At 40.9% G+C, this 20823-nt stretch overlaps 1 protein-coding gene across 3 annotated transcripts in view; it reads left to right on the top strand.

The window, feature by feature from the left end:
* Positions 1-20823, top strand: part of LOC128868502 (protein jim lovell) — a 57003-nt gene that overhangs the window by 16734 nt on the left and 19446 nt on the right. The window lies entirely within an intron of this gene.

The following is a 20823-nucleotide window of genomic DNA, read 5'->3' on the forward strand; positions in this document are numbered from 1 at the left end:
TTGTGCCCTGTAATAATACCGACCATCAACCGAACGTCTTTTCTTCTAAGTTTTAGAAGAAAGTTCGACAGTTTTCTGTTCGGGCTTGTCACAAAACACTTTGCAGTTCTGCAACGTTCCAGAGCGGACCATCGCACTTTATGTAAATTGCATGCATAATCGCTGATCTACTTTATGATTCTTGCAGAACTGATTCCGTTTATGGGCTCTGGTCCCTGTGGGGTAACCGCTGATTGGCAGTTAGTCAATTCTTCGGCAGTTTCATTGCCTTGAACATCGCAAAGTCCTGGGGCTCATATAAGTACAAGGTTGTTCTGCCTTGGAACGGAACTAAGCATCTTCTTACATTCTTGAACAGTCTTTGAGGTTTGCTTTGCGTTCTCCAGAGCCTTTAATGCAGCCTGACTGTCTTCTTCTTCTTCTTAATTGGCGCGATAATCGCTTAGCGACTTTGGCCGAGTTTAACAAAGCGCGCCCGTGGTCTCTTTCTCGTACTAACCGGCGCCAGTTGGAAACACCAAGCGAAGCCAAGTCCTCCTCCACCTGATCATTCCAACGCAGAGGAGGTCTTCCTCTTTCCCTGCTACCACCAGCTGGTACCGCATCAAATACTTTCAGAGTCGGAGCATTTGTATCCATTCGGACGACATGGCCGAGCCAGCGTAGCCGCTGGATCTTAACTCGCTGCGCTATGTCTATGTCGTCGTAAAGCTCATACAGCTCATCATTCTATCGCCTGCGATATTCGCCGTTGCCAACGTGCAAAGGTCCAAAAATCTTGTGCAGAACCTTTCTCTTAAACACTCCAAGCGTCGTCCAAGCTTCTGCGCCATACGTTAGGACGGGTGTGAGTCTTGTAGAGTGTTAGTTTCGTTCGTCGAAAGAGAACTTTACTACTCAATTGCCTGCTTAGTCCAAAGCTGACTGTTACTATAGACTATATCACATCTGAATTATCCATTCTGCTATTCTCAGAACGGCAAAAATTTCCGTTAGGAAAATAGTTGCCATTCCTCCCATAGCATAATGATACTTATTACTATCGTTTAAGTTCCATCCGGCTTCAGAACCTATTTCATTGGGTAAAGAAAATATTCGTCAAACCTCTTTGAATTCACTCTGGAGTAAGCACACGCTATGGAAATTTGACAGAAAAGTTCCTTCTAAATGAAACTATGGGTCTAAGGTCGTCCATAGGTCCCAAAAACAGTGGGTACAGCGTCAGCATTTCAAAGGTTTCGCTGTGTCCCGAAGTTCCATCTTCGTACCAGAAACCATATTTATGGAGTCCGTTCTTATTACTTCTTGTAGTATCTTAAGATCCGAGGGGAGCAAATCAAGCAGAGCATTTTGGGCATCGCTGGAGGTTGTACTCGCGGCACCCTTTTATGCCCTAAGGCGCTTCTTTACAGTCTGTATAGCTCCCGAAGTGTGGTCTTAACCGTAGTCCGTCGCCACCAAACCCCAAAGGCATAAGTGATAATTGATCTGATAAGTGCTGTGTGTATCCACCAGACCACAGTGTGTTTATGGCCCCAAGTTTTGCTAAAGGCTCTACGGCATTGTTGAAAAATTCTGCGCGATCCACCTTCAGCGAAACACGTGTCCCCAACTTAGTTTCTTATCAACTCAGTTTCAATTTCAGTGCTGAAGGACTAAGTAAATCCAATTTCCGTTTTCTCATCAACAAAACTAAGGCAGTTTTGTACGGATTGACGGAGAAACTCCGTCTCGTACACCAGTCGTCGATTTTATCCAGAACTCTCTGCACTTTCATGCAAAGTGGGATTTATCCATGTTAGCGCATAGACATCGTCCACATATGCTTGAACATGGAATCTGAATTTCTGCGTCTCCATTCGTAGTGAGTCTACGACGATGCACCACAACAGTGGAGAAAGGACTCCACCTTAGGAGCATCCTTGCTTGGCCCTACCGGTAATTAGTTCGTCACTGTTCTCCCCACAGGTTAGCAGCCTCTCATAGAGCAAGGAATGTATCCACTTTACAATGATTTGATTAATTCCGTGTCGTTTGGCAGCGGAACATACTGAGTCCAAAGTGGCATTATCAAAAAGCAACTCAATGTCCACGAACACGCCAATTGTGCACTCGTCAGCTTCCAGCCCGACTTCTATCTTGCTAACACTACACTGTATACCGCAGCTGTCTAGTCCACAAGTATCAACAGTGATTGTTGTACGACGCCATTTCCAAAAACTACAAATATTCCGATAGATTGATTCATTTTGCGCCACCTTGTACAAATCACATAGAGAAACTTTTTCTTTCTGTTTGATGAAATTATAATTTCTCCTACATTTCCAACACTTTGCCAACATTGAAGTGTTCATAATTGCCAATAATTCGATTTGAGCTCTTTCAACTTCCACACGCACACACACAAATACACGCTCATGAATGCATGCCACAAAGCTCATTATAAATATTGCACTTTCATAAGCTTATTGCCACAATGGAAGGAGCTAAAAAGAAAATAAAATTGAGGTCCTTTTATGCCGTAAGGCGCTATGGCAATATAATGCATGCAACATGTGGCAATCATCAAAGAAAATTATGTCAAAGAGCAAAAACATAAAACCCGCTTCAGCTGGAAAGCAGCTATTAAAAGTCACTTCAGTGTTACGACTCCAGCGTCCACTCACACCCCTACATATCGTCCTGTCTTCCTGTATGCATGCATGCATTCACATCACCGCACACAGGACACATACATACACACATACATACATGCAACCTTACATAGCGACAAAGTTGACAGAAAGTGTGTAAAGCACTCAAATGCAAACGTAAATGTCAAACGTACCGTCAAAGCAAATATGTTGCAGCAAGCGCCTTAAACAAAAACAAAAAACAAACAACAACGCAGTTGAAGAAGATTTGCTACAGTGCCTATTTGCGCTGTGATTGACTCCTAGCGCGAGGGGAGTAGTTAGCATGGAAGCACCGTAGGTGGCAGTCACAGAGGGTGCCGTGTTGTCCATGCAACAGGATGATGGAAATTTTTTCGTGCTCACATTTTCGCTGCAGTAGCACAGCAAGTGGCTAAAGAAGAGGATAAGTGAGTGTTTCAATGCAGGTTATGCATAAGTTATGTATTGGAGGAGAAAATGTGGCAGGCACCGCAACCAGTTGGAATGCGCTCAACCGAAAGGAAGCAGGATGTCAACGCCAGTGGTGTGTGGATGCATCGAGCGCACATCGGCGAATTTGATTATTAAGGATTTCCGCTTGTTTTCACACAGCTGATGTGTATTTTTTCTTAAACTATTCCTTCTTATTGCACTTCTTCAAGGATCAACATTTATATGACTTGTTGCATATGAAGTTCTTTGTTTATGTAACTCGGCTTTAGAGACTCATTTTCTCACGAATTAAGTGAAGTGCGAGTAGGCACTGCAGCAAAGCCAAAGGTAAATTGGAAAACGTGGTGTTTTTTGTTTTTTGAAGGGTGTAAAAGGCCTCACTGCTATGGATTTTTTCTCAAAAGTGATGGTAATTTTTAATCCTGTTTTATAACGGATTCGTGTACAATAATTGCACTTGGTTGTTGTTGTTATAGCGCTTTACAAAACCCTTCCCTGCGAGGGGAAGTCGTAGTCTATCTCTTTTCATCTATTTCATCTTGGTAGCCCCGTTTCGCCAAGGTGGTACTGGAGGGAAAGGAGCGCTAGATGAGTGGGTTTAGGAGGGCATGTGAAGATGTGGTTAGTGTCATAGTAGTATACCCAGCTATAATTTCCAGCTCGTGATTGTGCCAGAATAACGTGAGTCCCCCAAGGCGGCCAAAAAAGATGGCTCCTGATTGGACTCTAAACCATGCGTAACACTGTTTGTTTACCAGGCTCGAGAAATCCAGCTGGTTCGTCGGGATCGTACCAGAGGCGCGAGTTAGTGTGAGGAGTCAAATGAAGAAATGCTTAGTGCCATGGGAGGTTCCTTCAATATACTTATATATTGAGTATGGCCGCGTCAATTCCATACAGGTAGAAATCAGCCGTAATTTTGTTAACGTAACGTAGAGCATCCGATGAGGCGTCCCTTGGAGTGTTTGAGAGAAAGATTCTGCGTACGATTTTTGGACCTTTGCATGTTTGTAACGGCGAATATAGCAGGCGATGGAACGAAGAGCTGTATGAGCTTTACGACGACATAGACATAGCGCAGCGAATAATTTACAGCGACTGCCAAGTAGCTACGCTAGCTGGGTCATGTCGTCCGAATGGATACAAAAGCTCCGGGGCAGTATTCTGTATTCGGTGCAGTACCAGCTGTTAGTAGCAGAAAAAGAGGCAAACCTGTTCTGCGTTGGAAAGATCAAATGGAAAAGGGCTTGATTATTCCAACTAGCGTCGGTTAGCAAGAGAAAGAAACGGCTTCCACGCTTTGCTAAACTCGGCCATAGTCGCTTAGGAGGTTATTGCGCCAATCAAGAAAAAGAAGAAGAACATTGTGCGCATGAGGTACCTGAGGTTATTTGGCTGCGAGAGATGATAATTTGTCTTCGAATACGTCACTTAGGCTAGTATAGTCTTCTACGCCTGTAAGTCTATGTTCGACAAAAAATGGGGTCTCAAGCCACGTGTCGTACTTTGGATGTGCAACTTAGCGGTTCTGCCAATTTTGACATATGGTTGCCTAGTTTGGTAGGTAGCTCTTCCGAAGGACTACATCACCACTAAACTAAAGAGAGTGCAGAGAACTGCATGTATGGGCATCACTGGTGCTTGTAGAACATGTCCCACTGCTGCCTTCAACGTCATTCTGCACTTACTTCCTATGGATCTGCAAGGTAAATCTATTGCTGCTCAGAGCGCTGTTAGGTTGACGGAGATTGGCCTCTGGAGGCAACTTCCTGTAGGACATAGTAGCATCTTGAACGATACCTCCCCTTCCTTCTCTGTACTTCGCACTGATCTCTCCATCTGCAAACTGGGTTTTGAGGGTTGTGCTATGCCTCAAACGTCTCGAACGTGCAGGACACATTTCCCTTATCTGGATTCCTGGGCACAGAAATATAGAGGGAAATGAAATTGACGACGAGCTTGCCAAGGAGGAGTCGACAGAACCGGTTTCAGTTGCCCCCTTCTCAGACATTGACGTCCCCTTGAGCGTTGTTCAAGGGAAACTACACAATTTCTTTCTAAAAAAATCGCAAGACAGATGAAGGTCTGACTCATCGTGTGCTATTTCGAAAACACTATGGCCTCAATGCAATATAAACAGAACTCTTAATGCGATTGGAATCAACCGCCATTCAATTTCTAAACTCATTGCGGTTTCACTGGTCACAGGGAGATCGGTACTTATGCGGAGAAGCTGTGGGGATCCTGCAGAGAAAGAGAGAGTAGATGCTTGGGATTCCTTTGCGTGCCCTTTGGGGATGGCTTCTCCATCCCAGATCCCTTTTCTCTACTCCACTACCACAACAGCACTGGATGGCTGTAGACGGTTTTCTCTTCCCTAAATTTTTTTTTCGCAGGTAGTGGTCCACATTATGATATCAAGTAAGTAAGAAAGGCTCCTGATATCTCTGGAATGCGAATTGGCTTTTGGCAAATATCTGTCTAGTGTAGTCCCTACGGTAGTCTTTCAGCAGGGTATTCGCTTTCATTATCTGGTTGCTTCTCTCACTGCTTAAATTATATACTGGGGATATCAGAAGATATGCAGTTACAGTTCTCAGCGCTGTGATTTGCCAAGTCTACAGCTTCATCCACTGCCTCTACAACAGTTCTCGACGACCAAACGGGTACATTCCCATAGCAGCCGTTCCTAAATACCGGTTGGACTCAAATTTTTCCCGACCAAGAGCTGCCATCCCAGTAAACTAGCCCTACCTAGCGCGCTAAATCTGACCAAGCAAGTATCGCATATGTAGAATCGGGCGGCGGATAACCTTGTAATTACCTCCCCAGCAATGCTTCGTTTTCCTTGCTTCAAGTCCTAGCCTCTAGCGATTTGAAAACTTTTTCGCAGTTCTCTACTCTTGTGCCTCATCGACTTGAATATTAAACTCAAGTTTGAATTCGTTCGCCGACATACAGAAAAGCTTGCCGTGGATTTGATAGGGAAAGCGTGATGTTTCTGGCAATGAAGCAGCGAGAACGATCTGAGACAGTTACAAGAGCTACGCTTATAAGGTTCATAATGTTAAAATAACAACAACAACATCGGATAATTAATCAATTGCTTTTGAGCTCAAGCCTTCAATGGTTTTCCTGTATGCCAATATTGAACAATCGTCAGCGTATGAGGCCAATGAAACTCCTGATGAGCTGGGCTAACTTCGATATTTATAAGTAAAAAAGTTGTGAGCATAGTACCTCACCCTGTGTTATACCCTTTGTTATTTTATGTATGGCCGTATAGCTTTGAAAAACTAGCAATACTGGGTGACCGCATAGGTAATACACAGTTCACGAAATGTTCTCTTGGCATCTGTTACTAGCTTATTAAAGTTTCCTATTTGCTATGGCGCGGTAGTGGAATGAGTTTGCGCGTGGATAGCATTAGGATGAATCATCAAAGGTTTTTTTTTTAATAGCGGCTGCCCTTCATCAAGCGAAGCCAAATCTTTGAGTGTATTTCTGGCACGAAAAAGCTGCTCATAAAAACCATCTGACGTTCAGAGCTGGCATTAAGCTGAAGGTGCTTCCATTCGTGGAAAAACATCAAGATGAGCACCGCGAATCAGAGGAGGGCCGCGACCAAACACCCAGCGAAAGGGTGTAACCGCCAATTTTTGAACGGATGGATCCAGGTTTACAATAAAAGAGACTATGGAGTTTTTTCTAAAGAATTAGTATTGGAATTAGCGTCTATTGTAGCGTCTACTAGGTCCAAGCCTTAGCCAAAACGGAGGTAGCTGTCTACCTTAACAAAAACTACGATAGATGTCTTCTCGAATAACCAGGCGGTAATCAAATCAATGGATTCAGTAATACTAAGATCAAAGGTTGTTCAGGAATGTGCGGCAGCTCTAAATGATACTAGCATCGTCTTCAAGGTATATCTTATATGGGCTCTGAGGCATAGATATATTGAAGGAAATTGCAAAGCCGATGAGCTACCAGAAAGGGTACTAATCGTCCACTGCTTAAAAACAGAGGCCGTATTGGGACTCCTATGGCATCTTGCAAATTAAGGATAAAAATATTATTCTCCAGGAGACCAATGAATAATGGAGAGAGGAAAATACGTGTTTTACAACCAGGCAAATTTGGCCACAAATAGATCAGAAAAGGTCAGGAGAATTGCTCAAACTCTAAAGAGAGAACATATCGAAGGTCGTGGCTTGTGTCACCGACCATTGGCTGTTAGGTATGCACTCTTCTAGGCTAGGTGTAGGAAGAACAGGAGAGGAAGAACAGTAGAAAACTTCTTCTGTAATTGTCCTGCCTTAAGTAGGAGTAGAGCCAGGGTGTTAGGAAAATTTTCTTTTGCTGGCTCTCTTACGGAACTAACCGGTGTTGGGTTAAAATACATCCTTCTCCTCATAATAGCGTCTAAATGGTTTCTTTATGAATAAACACTGAGGTTCTCGTGTCACACAGCGGACCTACATCGTCTAAGTGCTGCTCTAAGCCGAGTGCCACAAAAATCTAACCTTAGTGCCCATTCTATGTACATTTATATATATTTCCTGTGGTGGAAACAAACTGGACCTTGAGGTTTTTACCACTTGTAGAGTTTCCTTGCTAATCTAGGTTCTACTGTAATAATCAACTATTCTGTTCCTTGACCTACACAACGTCCTTGGCATTACGCTTATCACCACAAATAATCGATTACAGATAATATTAATTTATTGTTATAACTTCAAATAAAAGTTGTTTGCATGCAACAACTGCCACACGCACACATGCTCCGCAAAACAAAGACTGGAAACCCCATTGAATATACGAGTATGAACTCGTACGTAAGCCTTCTAAGAACAAAGCTTTGGCAAACAATAAACACATCCGTAGGCAGCGCAACTACCTGCGAGCTAAGCTTTTGCCGTCACAGCACAACCAGAAAACGTTTCCTTAACCATCCGGAGCCGGAGCCGACTTGTAAACAATGGAAATTATAATTCTATTAAGATTTTACGCTTGAAGTATCCTTCTACACATGCTCCAGAAACAAGTGAAGCACTGATGATGACGGAACTGAAAACGAAAAAAAAAGATGAAAATGAAGAGAAAAAGAAGAAAAAAACGCCATCGAGTGTTTGGCGCAGGATGCACTGCTGAATCAATCCGTGCAATATTGTTGGCAATCGTCGCGAGCTAGTGGAATCCGCGTCCGCGGCAAAGCAAGCGGATGGCAATGCGTAATATTGACATTCCAGTGAATGATTTCATAAGACTGACTTGTACAAATACACCCACATATGTAAGGCGTGTAAGTATGTGTGTGTATGTGAGAAGAAACACTTCTTCAAACCCTACGCAAGCGAGGGGTTGGGGTTGTCAAAGACTAAGTTGAAGACACGGCTACTATTCAAATGCAAAACAAAAGCTTATGAAAGTGGCGTACAAATAGGCGTGACAGTGGCGACGGAGGTGAGGTACAAAGCATTTCATACGCTTTCAGCTGGAGTGGTGCATTGAAGCTGAAGCATATGAATAAATGTATGCGTTTGCAGATGTGTATTTGCATGTATGTGTTTAAGCGTGTATGCGTTTCAAGAGATATGTAAGGATATATGAAATAATGAGAATCATTCATAAGCCAACGAATCGACGCATTGGCGCTGCTTGAAGGCAGCTGAATGGCAGCTGGAGAATGGGTACAATGTAGCAAGCGGGGCAGGGTGGATTAAAAACTGAAGACTTTTGTTACAACAATGCAAGAATTTCATAGGAAATCGCGTGATGAGCGCTTATGCGACAGGGATAAGCTCATGCAATAAAGGCAATAATTTTTTAAGGACTTTTAAGTAGACTTCTAGCAGCCGCGATAAAATGTAGTTAAAGGTAGAGGAAGTGGTAGCGGAAGCAATGAGATGCAAAGTACGTGTCATAAAGGCGAGCATATAATATATACAGGGTGTTCTATATATCAAGTATAATTGGCACTTGAGAGCTATGAAACATCTTCATCATCGGTTCTCCCACTGGAGCATAGAGCTTCAATGGGGCCTTTGAATAACTTAGTGAAAACGCGTCAATTTCGCTTTCCTCCGACCAAAATTTTGTTTGAATCAATGCAATTTATGGGGTCAATGAGAAGATCGAGAGGATAGTCAGCATTTATTTATTTATGTATTTATTTATTTAGTTTTCTCTTTCTTCTGCATTTCTTAGAAAATAAGGGAGCATTTGTGTGATTTTCTTGGCCGCTGTAGCCGCGGGAGTTGTGTATGACTTGTGAGTTTGGCTGCTTCGGATTCGAAACCCAGAGTAGACCTGAAGCAGTAAAAGTGCTAGAAAAGGTATTTTCTATACGAAGGCGGCTTAAAACTGCGAGTCTCTGCATTTGTTAAATTATATCCCCACGCACATCAAAAACTGGAGGCGAGGCTCCACCAAAAACCTAAAGAAAGATGGACGCGCTGCTTGTACAAGGTTGCGCAAAATTAATCATGAATTTTTTGCAATAGTTTTTCCCCCCTAGATAAAAATCAAATGATTTGGAGTGATGGAAATCGTTCTTTTGATCTCTAAGCGCTCCATAGCTTGTCTGTTTGTATTCGCTTTAGATTTATATCTATTAGAGGTTTGTACTTTAGCTTCATGGTCTTTTGCGTCCTTTATTAATCACAGTACCTCATTACGACCCAGCTCCCTTATTAAGCTAAAGATGGGGGTGGGTTGGACTGAGCGTTTGTCTTTGTTCTGGCTGCAAATGGCCGAGATGTCCAGCCTGCTCGGCGCTATAGCGCTGCCTTTAAAAAGAAGGTGCATTGCAGTCTGCTGGGATTGATCGCAGAAATGACAAGAGCCAGTGGGAATGCCCGTCAGCATTCTCAGATTATCTTTGGGGAAAGCTATGAGTTTTTAAACCTCTTTTTTGTACCTCCCAGTAAGGATTTTTCCTGGTGCAGCTCGATAGTTTGGTGCTAACTAACTTCTCTTAGCCTCAGCTCTTCACTTCTAAGCTTCTCTTTGAAGGTGTGTTGTCCCATGGCAAGAAAAAGCTCGAATTCTATTAATGAAGAGGTCGCAGCCTCTCTTGTTAATGCGTTTGCTTCTCTTGTTTTCGTTCCCAGTTATTGTTCTGGAACCCAAATTAGCCGGATGCGATTGTGCGTTCAGATTCAGTATCTCTATACACTCAAGAACCAGAGTCGTCTGATTGTCGCTCAGAATGACAAAATTATTCGTCTATTGCGCTTTTCTGCTCCAGCCGATAATCCTTCTATTGATTTCCTCAATAAATGGTCGTAAAAATTTGGTGATCATGGATCAACATCAGATAATATTGAGGGTTGCAGCACTGGCTTTGATATCCTCGAAGAAGGATAGCCCTGTGCTGTATATAGCGTGCCCAACTTACCAAACAATGACTTAAGTGGTGTCTCCATGCACGATGTGTGGACATTCACAGCCCCGAAACCGATATAAAATTTCTTATTTAACGCAGCGGTCACTAAAGCGTACCCTGTTGAACGTGGTTAGGAAAACTTGGCAAAGGAAATGTGATGTCATCTAAGAATATGGCCGACTCACCAAAAATGATAATACCATAGTTCAGGATTGAACAGAAGAAGACTGGAATGCACCTTCTTCTGGAAAAACACTTCATGAGTGTACAAAACACTTACGAGGGAACATAAATCACTCGAAAGAAGAACGTTGGAATATTTAGTCTCAAAACAAAACTTTTGTTCTTGTGGTTTTTGTAGCAGTTTACACTTTCATCGATCGTCATCGTCTAACATCTAACGGTAGACCCAGGAAACGTGCTGTTTCGACGGCTTGGGTCCAGAGGGAGAAGGGTATAAGGTGAGTGGGTTTGAGAGGGTATGTGAATAGGTGAACTAACCACCATCGGGTGATGTGCCTTCACATGCCGGACATATATTGAGTATGTCGGGGTCTATTCTGGATAAGTAGGAGTAATTCGGACAAAGTTACGCTGATCTCACGAGGCAGCTGAAGCTCTTCCTCTGCCATGGGTGCTGGTTGGACTCCGAATACGGCATTCGGGGGTCGGGAGTTTAAGAAGTAAGAGTCTCTCGCTGACTGTCGGTGTCCATGGGTGGATTTCCGAATATCTCCCAGCCGAAAATGTATGCCATCTGTCGGCAAGCAGGCACCAAACTGTGGCGCTCAATCTTTACTGTGAGGGTATAGACAAAAGAAGTTGAAACACCTCATAAACTCGCTAAAAATAAACTTTAACTGCTTACGGGCATTCTCACTAGTCACTGCAGACTGTGCAGCCATCAGCACAGGCTCGAGATAAGGTCCGATGATTCCTGCCGATAATGCGACCTCCAGAATCACAACTACACTTACTTTTCGCATGCGATACCAAAGCGGGAAGTAGAAGTAAGCATTTCGACCTGCCATGCCCAGAAGAAAGGCACCTACAATCAGTCCAACCCGAGAATAATAGATTACCTAGTTTGGCTAATCTGCTTTGGTGAGAAAGAAAATATTGCGAACAACTTCGGATACCACGTCACCGAATACTAGGCAGCCGAATTCTCACTCACACTTGTCCCATCAGTCGTTGTTCAGATGGCAACAAAGTAATATGAGCCGAGGCTACATAGATTTCTTCCATACCTATATCACAAACACAATCTCAGTTTTTTTATAAACAAACCGCTGTCATGCTCCGGATGACGCCAGCCAATCAGCTGATTCTTTCAAATTTGCTGAAAGCCTGTTAATGGTCTGATCTTGACCACACCTGCTGAATTATTTTCACCATGAGTCCAGCCCAACTGCATTCCAGGTTTATTGACGGAATCTCAGACCAGATGAGGTATTGAGAAGAGTAGAGGACGCAAAAGAGTTTAGGGTCAAAGTGCAAACCTCAATTTTGTTCATTTTTTTTTTCTAAAATTTATTGCGTCACGGCTAGAAGATACTTGAAGTAATTTTAAAAATAAAACTTAATTAAAATTGTGCTGAATAGAAGTTCCTACAGCGCCATAGAAGAAGCAAATCGGGCAACAACTATCAAACATACTTATAAATGGCACACCCTGAGATACACTCAAATATTTAAACGCATATTTATTTTTGCGCAGGCAAAGCGATTTGATTTTCCTATAAAGCCCTTAATGCGTCACAAACGCAATCAGCCAGGCAGAAGGATATGTGTGTGATTTTGCTGAGGGTTTGCGAATATGTAGAACGGAAAAAGTGTACTGGCAAAAATATTAGTAGATCAACTGGTATAGGGAAGCGAAATTTTCTTATTTTCCTTCTGCTGCCACAGTAAACGCTTAGCGTACATCTAAAGTCCTTATCCTTCAATTCGTATTAGTTCAATGATTTTTCAGTGCAGGAGGTCGGTGAAAAAACGAATGTATTTGTATTAACAGGCAGTAAAAAGTAGGCGCTTTACTTCCCATAACTCCTACCAAACATACAAAAAACAAAAAAAAAACAAAACAAAAAAACATATAAACGCATGCAAGCAAATTTGGTTACGGTCGTTTGTTTGTGTGCTTGTCTATTTATTTCCTTGCCGCCACACTTGAAGTCGCATCCTTGTCACCTGGTGCTGGCGCTTCACGCTTCCACATGCCTTGAGTTGTTTATGCGGTAGTTAGTGATTTTTCATACATCATAACGTATTCGCTAAGACATCCTTGCACGCCTATCCCGTCGCCACTCCCTCTCATACTCCTCCAGCAGTTGTGCTTCCTTAAAAATCCCAAGTTTTTCATATTTCAGCGCTTATTTTCCCACATTTGCCGCTATTTATTTTGCTGTACTTACATCCTTCTGCGACGACTTGCTGCTATACGAGTGCGAAACACATGCACACATACACACACACTCACACTATCAATCGCATGCATACCATGCATGTCAAATTGCATTGCCACATACTTATTTTTTAAGCTCCCCAAACGGATATTATTAATATGAATCGCGCAGTCGAGAACAACAAAACCAACAAATCTAAATGTTTGCGAAAAGTGAGGACAATTTATAAGACCTCAAAAGTTTATTGGGGCGTATATTACATACAAAGTGCATATTTACTATTGTTGTACTTGTTGTTGATTTCAAAATTATTTGCTTTTATTGCACTTACGCGATTTTTGTGATTATTTGTGTTTGTTTCTTTTTACCCAAAAAATGTCTATTTTGCCATCCGTTGCGAAAGTGCAATATTTGTGGAAGTCTGTGGAATTACATGTATACCTACATATATTCACACATACATATATATGTAGTTGTACACTCATATTTGTAGGTGTGCGTATATCCATACCAGTAGTACAGGCCGCTTGTTCGCGTTTTCTGCCACTCATATGCTGTGTCACACGAGGAAAGTTTTGCGAAAGTTTTAAAAAATGCTGCCTAGTTGCGAATAACAAATTTCCTTTAAAATACAGTGAGCGCAAATAAAATGTGCACAACTATTAATGTCAATTTTTCAAAAGAGCGGTCGCACTTCGGCAGGCAATGGCAAACCTCCGAGTGTATTGCTGCCATGAAAAAGCTCCACATAAAAAATCATTTGCCGTTCGGAGCCGGCTTAAAATTGTAGGCCTCTCCATTTGTGGAACAACACCAAGACGCGCACCACAAATAGGAGAAGGAACTCGACGAAACAACCAACAGAAGCGTACGCGCCAATTATTTTATTTTTTTATTTGTACCTACTCTGACATGAAATCTGCTTTAAACGTTTGTGGATGCTTAGACACAAAGATACAGATTGTGCCGATCCATTCAATATTTTTTAGTGATTTTTAGTTTATTAGAAAAGGTAAATCTTTGAAATAATTGTGCGTTATAACTTTATTGCAACAACTAATTACATGACCAGTTCTAAACTGAAGTGGCTGGGACTTTGCTGCATAGTCGACGTGGCATCAATCTTCAACGGGAATCCACAAAAAAGTTCAAATCACAGCTACATCTTAGGTTAGGTTAGGGTAAATGGCTGCCCACGCCAGGGGCTCACTTGGAGAAAAGATTAAAATTCGTCCAACATTTGAAGACAGAGGTAGGGCCAACAAGTTTATGGATGGCCGAAGCTGGTGGTGGGGGTTGGTGGGGCATATTCTGCAATATTTAATCAAATCCATATACCTGCCAAGATCATACTACGTAAGACGCCCTTGTTCGGAGATCTAAATTTTTACCTTTAGATCAAAGCGTTATGGTCTTGAATAATGGTGTAAGGGATATGTTGTTGTTCTTGTTTTTGTTGTCCTTTTTGTTGCTAATCTTATTATTATTTTGTTGTTGGTGTTATGGTTAGTGTTATAGCAGTACATTAGGCCCTGCTAGTGCGATGTGGTCACCGATCGTCACAGTCTAATGCATCTAACGGTAAGCCCGATAAACGTGCTGTTTCCATGGTTGGATTAAGAGGGAGTTTGAGTGGATTTGAGAGGGCATGTGAATAGGTGATTAGTATCGTGTTGTGTGCCTTCGCATGTCGGACGTACACTGAGTATGTCGGTGTCGATTCTAGGTAAATAGGAGTTTAACCAACTACAAAATCTATATAGTAAATGGGCCAAAGATAGGCGGGTCTCACGAGACAGCTGAAGCTCTTCGTCTGCAATGGGTTGTGTTTGGACTCCAATAACGGCATTCGGGGGTCGGAGACTTGGGAAGGTGGTGAGAGTCTCCCAATGATTGTTGTTTAGTATCTGTCTATTTACTGTCCAGTCCAGTAGTTGCAGTTACGTTCATCCTGGATCTCGTCGCTGTAGTTCTAGAGTAGTTCTAGTCTCCTGACTCGCCTGGGAGATGGCTCTGCTTCCAGCAAATGTCTGCAATGGTGATTCTTACGGTATCACACATGCACACAACAGAAATTACATGCGGAGCATTATGCTGTACTTCTTCATGGAAGCCTTGTTGTGAAAGTATTGCAAGGGGGTCATCAGAAGGCATCCCCTGTCTGTCCTGATAGCAGTATTTTGACAGGTCTGGAGCTTTGTCCACTGAGAATCACTAGCGCCAAACAGCCAAATGGGCGCAGCATAACCCAGAACCGGACGAGCAATTACTTTAAATGTTGCATGCAACGTTTCTTTTTCTCTCGAAGATATTTCTACGTACAAGTACCAGATATTTCTACGTGTCTCATTGCCAGACAAAAAGTCGATATCGGAGCTGATGCCGTACTAATGAGACAAAAGTTAGTCAGATGGTAGAGCTCTGAAACACGCCCCCTTTTTTTGAAGGTTTTCCCATTTTAAAAAGTTAAGATTAACCTAAACTGATCTGAGAAATACATACATATATACAAGATGGCGCAAAAGTAATTATCCGATCTTATTTTTGAACAATTTTTTTTAGTAGATAAGGAAAAAATGATTGTTTGAGATGCAAATCTTTAATTTTCCCTCTTTATGTTCCACCTACAAAATAATCACGACTTGCTCAAAACAAAGTGTATGCCTTTCTGCTTTGGCTATTATTTATTATTTCTAAAACAATTTAGAAATAATTGTAAACATGAAATATTGGGAATTTTTTGACCAATATCACGGAAGAATAGATAATGATTCGCATTTTAGATGCAGCATTTTAAGTCCCTTATGTGGCTTCAAATTCGTTGAAACTGACCCCGACGCCATCTCTGTAAGAAATTCGAAGCAAGCGCGATTACTTTTGAAAAAAATGTCCCGCCATTTTAGATTTTTTAAATCTGAATTATATGTAGATTCGTAATAAACAGCTTCGAAATCCCTAAGTTGTGAATATTTGGGAAGTAACGAATTTTTAAAAAATTATCGGCCTAATGAAAACACCATTTAAAATTTGTCAGCTATATCGACAGATTTGAATTCAGCATACAAGCCTTAACAAATATTATATATATTTAGTTTCAGCATTTCTAGGATTTTCGGAGTCGTTAAACGGTTAAGTCACACACTTAAGATTTCCACTGATACTTGACGCCATTGATAGATTTAAAGAGTCAAGCACACCATCACATTCATCAGCGCTTATATTTGTCAACAGATGATATCACCGATGAACTAAAAAAATGATGTTTACTTCAAAACGCATCTTATATTACAAATTTTTTTGCATACCGTAATTATTTGACTCCGTTTCAGGACTAAAGATTTTCCAGGTTCGGACGGCAGAAAAAAATGTTTCTTTATCTCCGATTAAACCGCTTTTGCTCCTACTGTATTTACCATGCACAAACATGCATATGTATGTGTGCATACTCGTATTTGCAAATTTAATCGTATAAATGTGGTCTTCAATCACACACAAATCACATTACCATTTTATTCGCAGCACCACTTGTGAACTTCTTCGATTTATGCCACTCTTTAGCATACGAATGATATGTGTGTGTGTGTGTGTATGTATAAAGTTTAATTTTACCACAATTCATATTTTTCAACACACTCCACTCTCTTTCCAATCACACCACCGCTCACCCCATCAGCCTCATGCACTGGCAAAGCACACATGCAAATTTGCCTTTTCCGCCGTAACGACTTCCAACTTCAACTCTGACTTTCCCAAACGCCACAGCAAAGACATCATAAATTGTGTTGCTGCAGACAAAACTATTCCACCTTCGCGAATTGCTAGAAAGCTGTCGTACAAACACACTCATATTCACAAGCACACGAATGTATGAAAGCCAAAAGCGGCTCACATGAAAGTTGAATGCCAAAACAGTGAATTTTTGTTGTATTTGTTTGGTGCTGTTGATGGCTCGGGTGCGGTATCGATATGTACATAAGTATTGTTTGGCTGTGTAGCCCATAATCAGCACCCAAGGCTGACGGCCTGCATTGGAGCGCCAGCAGAGCTGTTTGCACCTTCGCCAACGCGTATATAAATAAATAAATAAATGAAACCACAATTGAATTTATTTTTCCGACTATGAGTTTTTAAAAACTTAATTCATATGCAGTGTGTGGATTGAGCCCGAAAGCATGCAATGAGAATGGCTAGAATGGCTGGTGAGCGAAACAGAGAGGGGCGAGAAGTGGAAGTCAGTGGTTATGCTAAAGTAGTGCTATGAAAAACAGTTAGTTTGTCAAATTACCTGCAAATGTGCTGTCAACTGTCGTTAGTGAATGTATGACAGTCTGTCGGTAAAAACTTTTAGCCTAATGACTCTTTTTCGCAAAGCAGACGATTTGAACAGGAAACGGGAGCATAGTTAAAGGGATTCGAGGAAAACAAAAAAAAAACAAAAAAATACAATATATAGGAGAACAGGTATTTAAATGCACTAGGGGGAGAAACGAACTGAAGAAGTAAATGTTTAAAGGGGAAAGGGATCTAAAACGCCTCAATAGGGTTATATATTTGATGAGAAAAAGGTCAGAATGCATAAGTGCCTTTGAATCCTGCATATTAAGTGAATGATAACAAATTGGGTCATTAAAGAATGGCATTGCTTTGGCAAAAACTGAATGCATTCCTTTCTTTAAGTTTTCGAAATTTATCCTGCAATACTTAATATTGTACGTAAAGGATTTTTCAATAGTTACGCTTGAAATTTGAAAGTGTTTAGCGGGCGAAGTTAAAAGGACAGCTTCACAATTAACCACTGAATGTAACAATGTTGAACAATGCTTTGAAATTTTTGAAATTTTCCTACAAAAGCACTGCTGCGCTCGCCAAGCGCTCGGCGCGCTGACTTATTAAAGAGAATCATCTCATTTCTGGTTAAGTGACTTTACAGGCAAGCAAAATAACAGGATTTGGCAAGCAAAATAACCAGGATCTATTCATCAGACGCCTCTACGCTCCAAAAAACAAACAAAAAAAACTAATAACAGATCGATTTCGGCCCGCCAGTATATGGGTTCTAATTTTTTCGAAGATGCCCATGTAACTGCGCTTACTCTTAATGCACTAAGCGAAATAGCCGTATGGGACACACCAGCTTCATAATTTTTCTCCCAAAATAGCTGGATAATATTTTCTTGAGTTACCTCTCAATGTATTTAAATGCGTGCACGAACAAGCGATTATTTTAAATTATTTTGTCAAATTAATAAATTATTTTTGCTTCAAGTCTCGTTACGTTCGTGCGTTGCTTGAAATTTGCGTTTCTTCAAGGATATAAAGTAGTTAGAAGGGACAAGTGCTTTCGTTAAGATCTCATTTCTTGTAACATTTTCATACACATTTCACAATTCAAAAGATTCCTTGAGGCAAGTAGCGTAGTTTTCATCAGTGTTGTGAACTAATTTTTTGAGAAATGCCTACAGCGCCCAAAAAAAAGTACGTATTTTTCAATTTTTTCCCCTACGCCCACAAAAACTGTTCCCCATAACAATTCTTACGTTTGCTTTTCTCACAATTCCAGTATTATTGTTAGTACAACACAAAATTTACTACATTGTTTTCCTCACTTTGGCCAATACATTTTTTTATTATTCTGATACATTTTTGTCTGCGGAGCTCAGACTTCTGTAATAATTTAGAATCGGACGCAATTTCTTTTAAAAGTAGTATTAAATGGTCCACAGCGCCCACATTGTGTTCCGCAAAACAAAATACTGAGTCTTAAATCAAAATTTTTTGGAACTGTCGGTGAGATTTTTTTTAATTCTTTACCTTCGGTGTTGTTTTTACAATCTTTATTTTTGTTTTGTCTGCTTTTGGCTCCGATTTTTTGATGAGATCGGATTTGAGGCATACTAAAATTTTATTGCAACCAGCGTAAATTTATATGGATCTTCTGCTACAGCCTCAAGCCAGCCCTTAAAGTGGTCGTTGAACTTCCGCTTTGCGATTTTAATCGCTTGCTCTTGCTTTCCTCGGGGTAGTCAGATGGTAAACTCATTTCTGTAATATATAAAAAAAAGTTAAAACAAAAGCTAAAAGCAAAATCGTTTAAAACTTACTCAAAAATTTCTGCAAGCAAAAAGAAAAAAGCGCGCACAACTTGAGAGCAAGCGAATTCTCACCACCTCGGCAATATTACCAATCCAATTCAATGTATGATATATTATTTTAAAAGAATGCTGCCATAACAATGAAAAAGATTTGGCAGCAAATTTTAATGCAGATTTTTATTTTCGGGAAATTGTTCATACTTTCTCCGCTCTGTCTTTGATTTGTTCTGTATCTCTTAAAAATTCCCTACATTTAGTAAATTAAAAAAAAATCTGTCCTTTTTCCCCTATAAACATTTTTTAGACAAAAATCCATGCATGTAGGAGAATTTTCCTACAGTTAGCAACAGTAGTTTCCATCAGTAAATAAATGATTTTCGTGCGGGGATAATAACTTTCTAGGGCACTATGCCAAAAGGAACGCAGCTGTTTACCGAGGAGCGCGCAAGTATTCTAATTCATGGTGAATCGGTTCGCAAAATATAGCTAAAAGTTAATTGAAATAAAAATAACACCCACAACTGTTTAGAAAATCTTGATGGATATGGAAGAATTAACAGAACTGGTCCAAAGCCTAAGATTGACGGCAGGCTTAAGAGAGAGATAAGACGGTTGGCTGTCAATAAAACATTAGCCCCAACTATCATAAATTAGATGTAAACTTTCTCTCAACGATGCGGAAAGAAGAATGTGGAAAACTTTTAGTGAAGGTTTCGAATTTAAAATAACAAAATATACTAGCAAAACCGAAGCTTACACGACGCCACAAAACTGCTAAACTCGCATTCGCTGATAATCATAAGCGCTGGAATGATTAATGGCAGTCCATCGTTTTTGGTGATATGAAACAATTTCATCTTGATCGGCCTGATGGCTCTTAAAATTATTGCAGAGGCATCCAAGATTCATGACAAATGCGCCGCTCCCGAAACTGCCGCCGTTGCTCTGGCTACTTACGCCCGGCTGACATGGTAAAGAAATTTACGACTTTTCGCATAGATTTTGGTGGAATTTTTTGACTGCTCGCTATCATTAAGGCACTTTGAAATTTTTATAGCACATACTTATCAAACGGAGGTGTCGCCGAATATGACTGGTCTCACGTTCTCACGTTCTGAGATTGTGAGCTACATGGAGCTAGAGCGTAGGTATTTAGGCAGCAGAAGTTCATCGTGCATTTTTTTTTTTTTTTTGTAAAATTCCCATTATGACAGTCATCGAGGCAGGCAGGAAACCCCGAATTTTCAAGAATACTACCCCACGGAGGTACTACCGAATATAACTGGTCTCATATTCCAGTGTTTTGAATTACGTTCATATGTATAGGGTGGGCCATGTAAAGTTTGCTTTTTGAATCGGCTATAAAAAAGCGAATCAATATTTTTTCAAACTTTTTATTTTATTTTGAAGATTGAACATTGTCATTTATGGATGAAAAATAATATCGTTCAAACGACTGCCACGACTGGCTTTACAGTAGGCCATTCGGTCAACCCAATTTTTAAGGACATTTTTGATTCTTTGGGCTCCAATTTCATGAATGGCAACTTCGATTTCGTATTTTAAAGCATCAATCGTCTCTGGATGGTTCGCACAGCATTTGTCCTTCACGGCTTCCCACAAAAAATAGTTCAACGTGCTTAAATCACAGCTCCGAGGCGGCCAATTGATATCGGAATTTTGGCTGATTATTCGGTTTTCAAAAACGGTAGCCAAAAGTTCGAGTGTAACTTTGGCAGTGTGACAAGTTGCACCGTCCTGTAGAAAACAAATGTCGTCCATGTCATCCTCTTCAATTTTTGGAAACAACTCGTTGAGCATGTCACGGT

This window comes from Anastrepha ludens, chromosome 6, assembly GCF_028408465.1.
Source record: "Anastrepha ludens isolate Willacy chromosome 6, idAnaLude1.1, whole genome shotgun sequence".
Lineage (NCBI taxonomy): Eukaryota > Metazoa > Arthropoda > Insecta > Diptera > Tephritidae > Anastrepha > Anastrepha ludens.